This window comes from Lemur catta, chromosome 10, assembly GCF_020740605.2.
Source record: "Lemur catta isolate mLemCat1 chromosome 10, mLemCat1.pri, whole genome shotgun sequence".
Classification (NCBI taxonomy): domain Eukaryota; kingdom Metazoa; phylum Chordata; class Mammalia; order Primates; family Lemuridae; genus Lemur; species Lemur catta.
This window is the reverse complement of record NC_059137.1, coordinates 44608341-44615899: the sequence shown is the minus strand read 5'-3', so window position 1 is coordinate 44615899 and position 7559 is coordinate 44608341.

The following is a 7559-nucleotide window of genomic DNA, read 5'->3' as shown; positions in this document are numbered from 1 at the left end:
TTGATAGATTATGGACTTTTTCAATACAACTGAACCATCCTTATACTATACCACTTTATACTGTACCTTATATGCCTTAGGTGTCTCATATAGAATCTGACGCCTACCATATATTGATTATATCTTTGCTGGTTTTTGTAACAAAAGAGTGAATGCTTAATATGGTTATTGAAAACTCTTTTTTTGAAAGAAAAATAGTATATAAAAATGAATCAAAAGAAATAAAATGAAATAAATGATACTTTATAGACTGAAACAAATCTCTCACCATGGTGATATATTTTACTTATAGTAATTCTCAAATTAAATACCAAAAAGACACAGAAACAAATTGAGGAATTTTGCTAAAATGGGAATTAGATCATGTTGTTGTTCTAACTCTTTCAATGGCTTCTCACTTCCCTCAGAAGATACATTATTTCCTTTTTTTTTTTTTTTTGCAATGGCTACCAAAGTGCAACCTTATACAGCATTCTCCCCTTCCTCCCTCTCTCTTAGTCTGCCTCAGTCACATGCCTCAATGCAGTTTCTCCTTGATGTCAGGCATCTTCCAGCCTCATGGCCTTTTCATTTACCTCTGCCTAGAATACTCTTTCCCCAGATAATTACAGGGCTAGCTCCTTTACCTCCTTCAGCTTCTTTCCGTATCAGTAGTTCGACATAAAACTGCAGCTGCCCTGTCCCATATAACACTTGAACACACACACACACACACACACACACACACACACACACACACACACAATTGCTTAACATCTTTCCTTCCTGCTTTATTATTCTTCATAGTAACTTCATAGTACCTCTAAGGTACTATATCACTTTTTTATTTTCTATATCCAAATGTATCCTCAAAATGATGGGAATATTTATTTGTTTTGTTGATATATCCACTGGGCCTACAACAGTGTCTGACATGTAGTATATTCACAATAAATGCCACATTAATAAATGAATAACCAAGTCAGTATTAACATTTGTATATCTAGAAATGAATATTTCAGTCTCAGGGTTTTTGCCACTTACCAGTCCATGTTTTAATTTTTTAAAATTTGATTTGTGAAGTACATGTGTAGATTTGTTCATGGATATATTGCATCATGGTGAAGTCTTGGCTTGTTGTGTAACTCTCACCCATTTAGTATACATAGTATCCGTTAGGTAGTTTCTCTTCCCGCATGCCTCTCCCACCCTCTTGCTGTTAAGTCTCCAATGTCTATTATTCCACTCCCTGTGACCATGTGTACTCATTATTTAGTTTCCACTTATAAGTGGGAATATGCTGTGTTTGACACCCTGTTTCTGAGTTATTTCACTTAAGATAATGGTCTCTAGTCCCATCCATGTTACTCCAACGACATGATTTTATTCTTTTTTATGACAGTAGTATTCCATGGTATCTACATACCACATTTTCTTTATCCAGTTATCAACTGATGGACATTTTAGGTTGGTTCTGTATCTTTGCTATTGTGAATAGTGCTGCAATAAACAAGAGTGTAGGTACCTTTTTTTATACAATGACTTCCATATTTTGATTTTGAAGGACAAAGAAAAGTTTCCTGGAATGTTTTTCTCTGTAAACGTTTTCCACTCATTTTCTTGTCATGAAATTTTACCATAGATGTTTGTGCACTTTATGTCTTAGGATTTGTTGGATGACAGAAGTATTAGACAATCGAGTTTAGCTCCATAGAACAAAATTGTGTTCTCAGGGATAATAACAGTTGAGATGGATGTGATTCTCAGATCATTCCTCGTTTTTTATTCTTTTACCAAAACAGTAAGAAATGGGCTAAAATATTTCACTTTTTTTCTCACTTTTAATGTTTTAATTCAGAGGTGAGCAATCTACAGTCTGTAGCCCTGATTTTTTTTTGCTTTATTTATTTATTTGGTGAGCTACGGATTGTTTTTACTCTTTTAAAGGTTGCATTTTGCATGGCTATATAAGTGCCTACATATGTCCTTTATTTTTGTCTCTTAACCCAGAAAGCCTAAGTTCCTTACTATGTTGACCTTTAAAGTTTGCCAACCCTGTTCTAGTTATTTCGTAATAAAGAAGAATCTAAAATCCATAATAATATAAAAATATGAGTAGCTTCCATTAATTGAGAACCCACTATGTGCTTAAGCACTGTGATAAGTAAAGTTTATATATGATTTCAAGTCCTTAAAAAACTTGTATAAGACATTTTTTAATGTATACACATAGTTTTACATGTGAACAAATAAAGTAGAAATAAATAATGTAGCCAAGGTGATATTAGGAATTTCCTCAACAGGTTAATAATCTATTGTTTTTAGATGAAAATTCCTGGTTTACTGCACGCCCAAATTTCTCTCTCTTTAACCTGTGCCAAACAACGACAGAAACAGCAGCTGCAACAACTATAAAATAAGGTTAATTAAGGGAAAAATTAATGCTCGTTGTATGTAGAATTTTCCTGTCAGCAGTCCACAGTTTTAGTTTTCAGAACTGTCTTACAGTTTCTGCTCTGCTCCAATACTATATGAAGTGAGATGGAGTTTGTAGCTGGTGGCCAGGAAAATAAAAAAGTTTTGCCAATATTCGAAATCCCATCTTTGAGCTTCCCACGTGTTACCACAACTGGGGTTTGTATCCTGATCTTTGAATGGTAGACCTTAAACAGAAGCTGTGCTTACTAAAACAAAATAAAATGTTCCCAAGGTAAACCCGACAGAAACTGAATGTCGTACCATGAATATCTGGTGATGTATTAATCATCTGAATAATATTTCATAAAGACTGTATAGATTTGGGGGGTATTTATGTTCTTGAGAGATACTACCTTCAGCAAATAGCTTGCTTATTTCTTTTAAGGATAAAGACCAGCTGTAAGTAGTTCTCAGGTGCAAGTTAACACTGGATGTTCTCATAGAAAAATGGCCCCATAACATTTTTTATTTGGCCTTTATGAAATTCCAAGTACGTGGTAAGTGACTATGGTGCACTCAAAAGAGAATTGAAATGAGAATCAATGAGAAAAGTGACCAAACCACATTACCATTTTGCGAGACATAAAGTTAACCTATAAGTAAGCTAGTCCTTAGCAGACATCACCAATTAATTAATTTTTCCAAGTGTAAATTTTTAAAAAGGCTAATAATTCTCTTTGTTACAAAACATCATGCACACACACACATACACACACATCTATCTTTCTATAACCTGTTGATAAAACTTTTATCTTTTCGCAGGAAACTACAGTAGGTCCAATTCTGAGTGTATTTTGTTTACAAATACTGCTAATTTTCCTGATTAAAATATTTGTTGATATTTAGCATTTGCTGAGATGACTAGAGCATAGCATTACATATGAGTCTAATGATCCAGCCAGTGGTAGTCTAATACACAGTCTGAAACAAAGTGTGGTATATTTGGCAAAAAGCTGGAGACAATTTGAATGCAAAGGATATTGGTAAGATGGCAGTTCCAAATACTGACAGGCAATTTCGATAGCAATTCCACAATTAAATAACACAGAATTATGAAAATATGTTTTCACCTATTTATCTTGCTATTCCATGTTGCATTTATACAAAGATTGCAGAGGGAACTGCCAGCCTATAAATTCCTAATGGATAGAATTCTCTTTTTAGTCCTAATTTTTTTAAGTGCCACATAGCTATTAAGTTTATTGGGTAGTAAATATCAGTTGGATTAATATTGAATTAATAAAATGAAATGAGTTGAATTAATATTGAATTAACAAGTGAACTAGCAACTGAAAGTTGCAGTGTTTTGGAGATTTCCTGACAGAGACTGTTGAAAGCTGGGACTTTCATGATGGAAAGAAACAGAAAAATAAGGAAAATGTTTCCCCAAATTCAGTCAAACATCTTTTTTTAACCAAAAGTCAAATGATCAGCTGCAAACTGTATGTAATAACTACTCATCTCTAAAAGGTAGGGCTGTGGGTATTTAAACTTAGAAATGGTGGTTGAGTATTTATTCACTTTTAAGATAAAAGGAAGTTAAAAAAATATATACACACAATTGTAGGATTAATTAGAGTGTTGGCATACATTAAAGTCGATGCATATCATGCCAAGATAAATCATAGGATATTTTCAACACCTAAAATTGTCACCTGAATTCAATAAACTATAATGTCGTCCCTTGTTAAGAAAAATTTGTGTTCTTAAAGTTTATGTTTGAAACCTGAAAATAAAAATGCAATATATGGAGCCTAGGTCTTTAAGGTATCTCAGAAAAACCCTTTTTCCTATAAAATTTTCTTGAACTCTAATTAATATTAGAATTCTTGTTTCTGATACTAGTATACTATGTTTAGGATCTTGAGAAATACAACTGAATGCATCAACAAAGTAGTACCTTTAGCCATACAAAATTCAGGAAAAGGAGCAAAACTTATCTGCTATGGCCATATGCTGTGTTCTGAAATTCAGAGTGTTCTTCTAAACTGCACAATCCCAATGAAATCCTGAAAATCACTTTATTCTTGTTGAGTATTTAAAAAAAAATTTGCAGTAGTGAATTCCATACTTTTTTGCGTAGGCCTATTCCAAGCTAGTAGCAAAGGCACTTTCATATTAGACTTTGAGAGGTGCAGTGGGGAAGAGGGAAACTGTTTTTCTATAGTACATAACATTCAAACTTTGTTAAATATATAACTTCAACAACCTGCCAACCTGTTTAAACATTTTAGCAGCAACCAAGGCACTGATTTTGCTTCTTTCTTACATGCCGAGTTGAAAATTAGGGGGAAATTACTCTAGATTCCAAGTAGAAATAGGGACCTAAAGTTGGGAGAAACTGTGGAGAACATATTATGTGTGTATTGAGATTAGCTCCTTATTGTATAATGAGAGGATTGAGAATCAAAGATTCAGAGAAGTTGGCAAACTGTTTCACGATAGAGCCCAAAGTAGAATTGGAATAATTTAGCTCCCGCTCGTTTTTTCTCTGTTAATCACTCTGCCCCTAGGTTGAGATGCATGGAATATTTGGGGTAATATGGAATGACTATCTTCCATGTTCTTAGATCCAAGATTGTGAAAAGGTGGCTTCTGTTGTTTCACTAGCATGCAGTGATAAAGAGCCAGTGACATGAAAAATATGTGTTTTTCCCCCTTGTTGTTAACAAATAAAATTTACATTGTGTCATGTCAATTTTGTGGCTATATTATTGGCATGCATGCATTATTTAGGTATTGAATGCTGAAAAGCTGAAGAACACAAAGTTACTTCTCAACGTGACTATTAATATGAGGGAATAGTGATGTAGGTAACATAAAAATCATAAATATGTAACACATTTTAAAGTTTTGGTAGCTCAAAAATGTGTTTTCCCTTTTATGGGCTATGTAGGTAACAATGGCATTAACTCTTTTTTTGTTTATTTTAAGCTATGTATAAACTGATGAATAGAGAGACATCCAGGAAGGGTATTCTGGGCCACTGAGAAGTTATTCTGCCATTCAATGTATGATAGCACAGCCCACTGAGTGTATAGGCCACCCAGAAATAAGGTAGAGCTTATTGCTTATTAAAGTATATTGCCATTTACTTTGACCCTTGACAAACTCTATTCTTCAAGGATTTTCCTCTGTCTTTTTTTTTCCCCTCTTGACAGGTAATGATTTCAAAAGATCTATTAGTTATTATATGCATAATGAAAGTGCAAAGCTTCCTGTCAGGTACAATAGGCTGCATTTTTTATTTGAGGCCTCAAAGTTATACTGTGTCATAGGTACCTGGAAGGTCAGTGAGGACTGTGCCTGTTTCCTATCTCATTTCTCTGGCAGATATTAGCAAAGTTACTTGGTTAATACATAATAGTTTTATTTTCTTTATATCCTTCTTTGTCTTGAAGGTCAGCTTCTTCTTCCGTAAGTGAGAGGTCAATGATGTTCTCTATTCTAATGGTTTCCTTCCTATTCATTATCATGCACTTTGTAAGTTTGCAGTAATATATAGAATAATAAAAATGGGCTCATTAAGGTTTTTTCTTTATAAAAAAGCATTATAGTTTTAAAGACAAATTCTCAAAGGATAACAACTTTAAAACATTAGTCATAATTCTATCACAATTTTTATTTTTGTATATTCTCTTCCACATAGATAATACTTTTTACATAATCACAATCATAATATAGATACCTTGTTATATGAATAATGGTCCTAATTACTATTTTAATGGCCATACATAATTTTACTAATTTGATGCATCAGGCTCTATTTAATGTGTACTCAAAGACTGGGCAATTTTTTTATTATTACTGAAAATGGTGCAACAAATATTGTCATGAAAACAGTTTGAAATTCTATTGAATTATTTCCTTGGAGTAAAAATTGTACAATAAAAATGACTTACAAAAGGAAGGTACAATTATAAGACATTTTCTATAAGTTCTCATAATAATTTCCAAAATGTCTGCACAAAATTATAACGTTATCAGCTCTGAATAAAGATGACAATTTTATGAGACTATTCCCATTCATTATGACTATTTATGTTTTGTTATAAAATTTTTGCTGCTTATTCCAGGGTGTGCTTCATGGCAATTCTGTGATAATTTGCAATAAAGAATATTTTCATAAGATTTACTCTACTAATTTTTATTTCTTTTCATATAAATTCCTCAGAATCTTGCACATACTTGTATTAGAGCCCTCATTTTTTTCTGAAAAAAATGTTTAAACTTTATGTTAATTGTCATCTATTTTAATTTCATAAAATAGTTTGAAAAGTTTATATGTTTAAATTTGTAAGTTATGCATTTTTGATTTATTTTGTGATTTCAAAGCTAAAAAATTCATTATTCCTTTTCATATCTAATAAATATTCCTTATATTTTGAGAGTTTTTTTAGGTAGATCTAGCAAATGTTTAATTTTATATGGAGTTCATCATGGTGCATGGTGTTATGCCATAGAATCCACCTTGCACATTTTTCTGTCTCCTCAACTATGTATTCAGTATTCCTAAGATTAAGTAATTCACAAAATAGTAGCTATTTAAGCAATGCTTTTGAACTTACTGTTTTGGAATTCTCATTATATATTAACCAAAACTTATCCTGAAAATTGATTTTTGGAAATATCTTTATCAGATAAAATGTCAAGAACCAAGGCTGATAAATTGGTTGTTTCTTATCATGTGTTTTTTTCTTGAGATCTATTATAAGGAAAGTTTAGGAAGAAGTATCACAAGCCTTTTAAGGAATGGTACATTGTTTAGGCTGAAAAGAGTTTGGCAAGTATCTAATTTCATTGTAAAGTGTGTTTTCATCTAGATCCTTATTTAATTTCTATCCATTAAAACCTTTACAAATTAAAATTTGGATGAGGATTGCAATTTTAAAAGAGAATGCCTCTACTAAGAAGATGTCATTTCAGCAAGGTTCTAAAAAATCATACTCATAACTGAGGGAAAAGCATTCTAGGCAGAACAAAGAGCCAATGAAAATATTCTAAGGTAGTAGCATAGTTGGATTGTTTGAGAAATAGGAAAAAAATGCTAGTGTGGCTGGAACAGAATGAATGAAGATGAAAAATAGTAGGAATGAAATCAG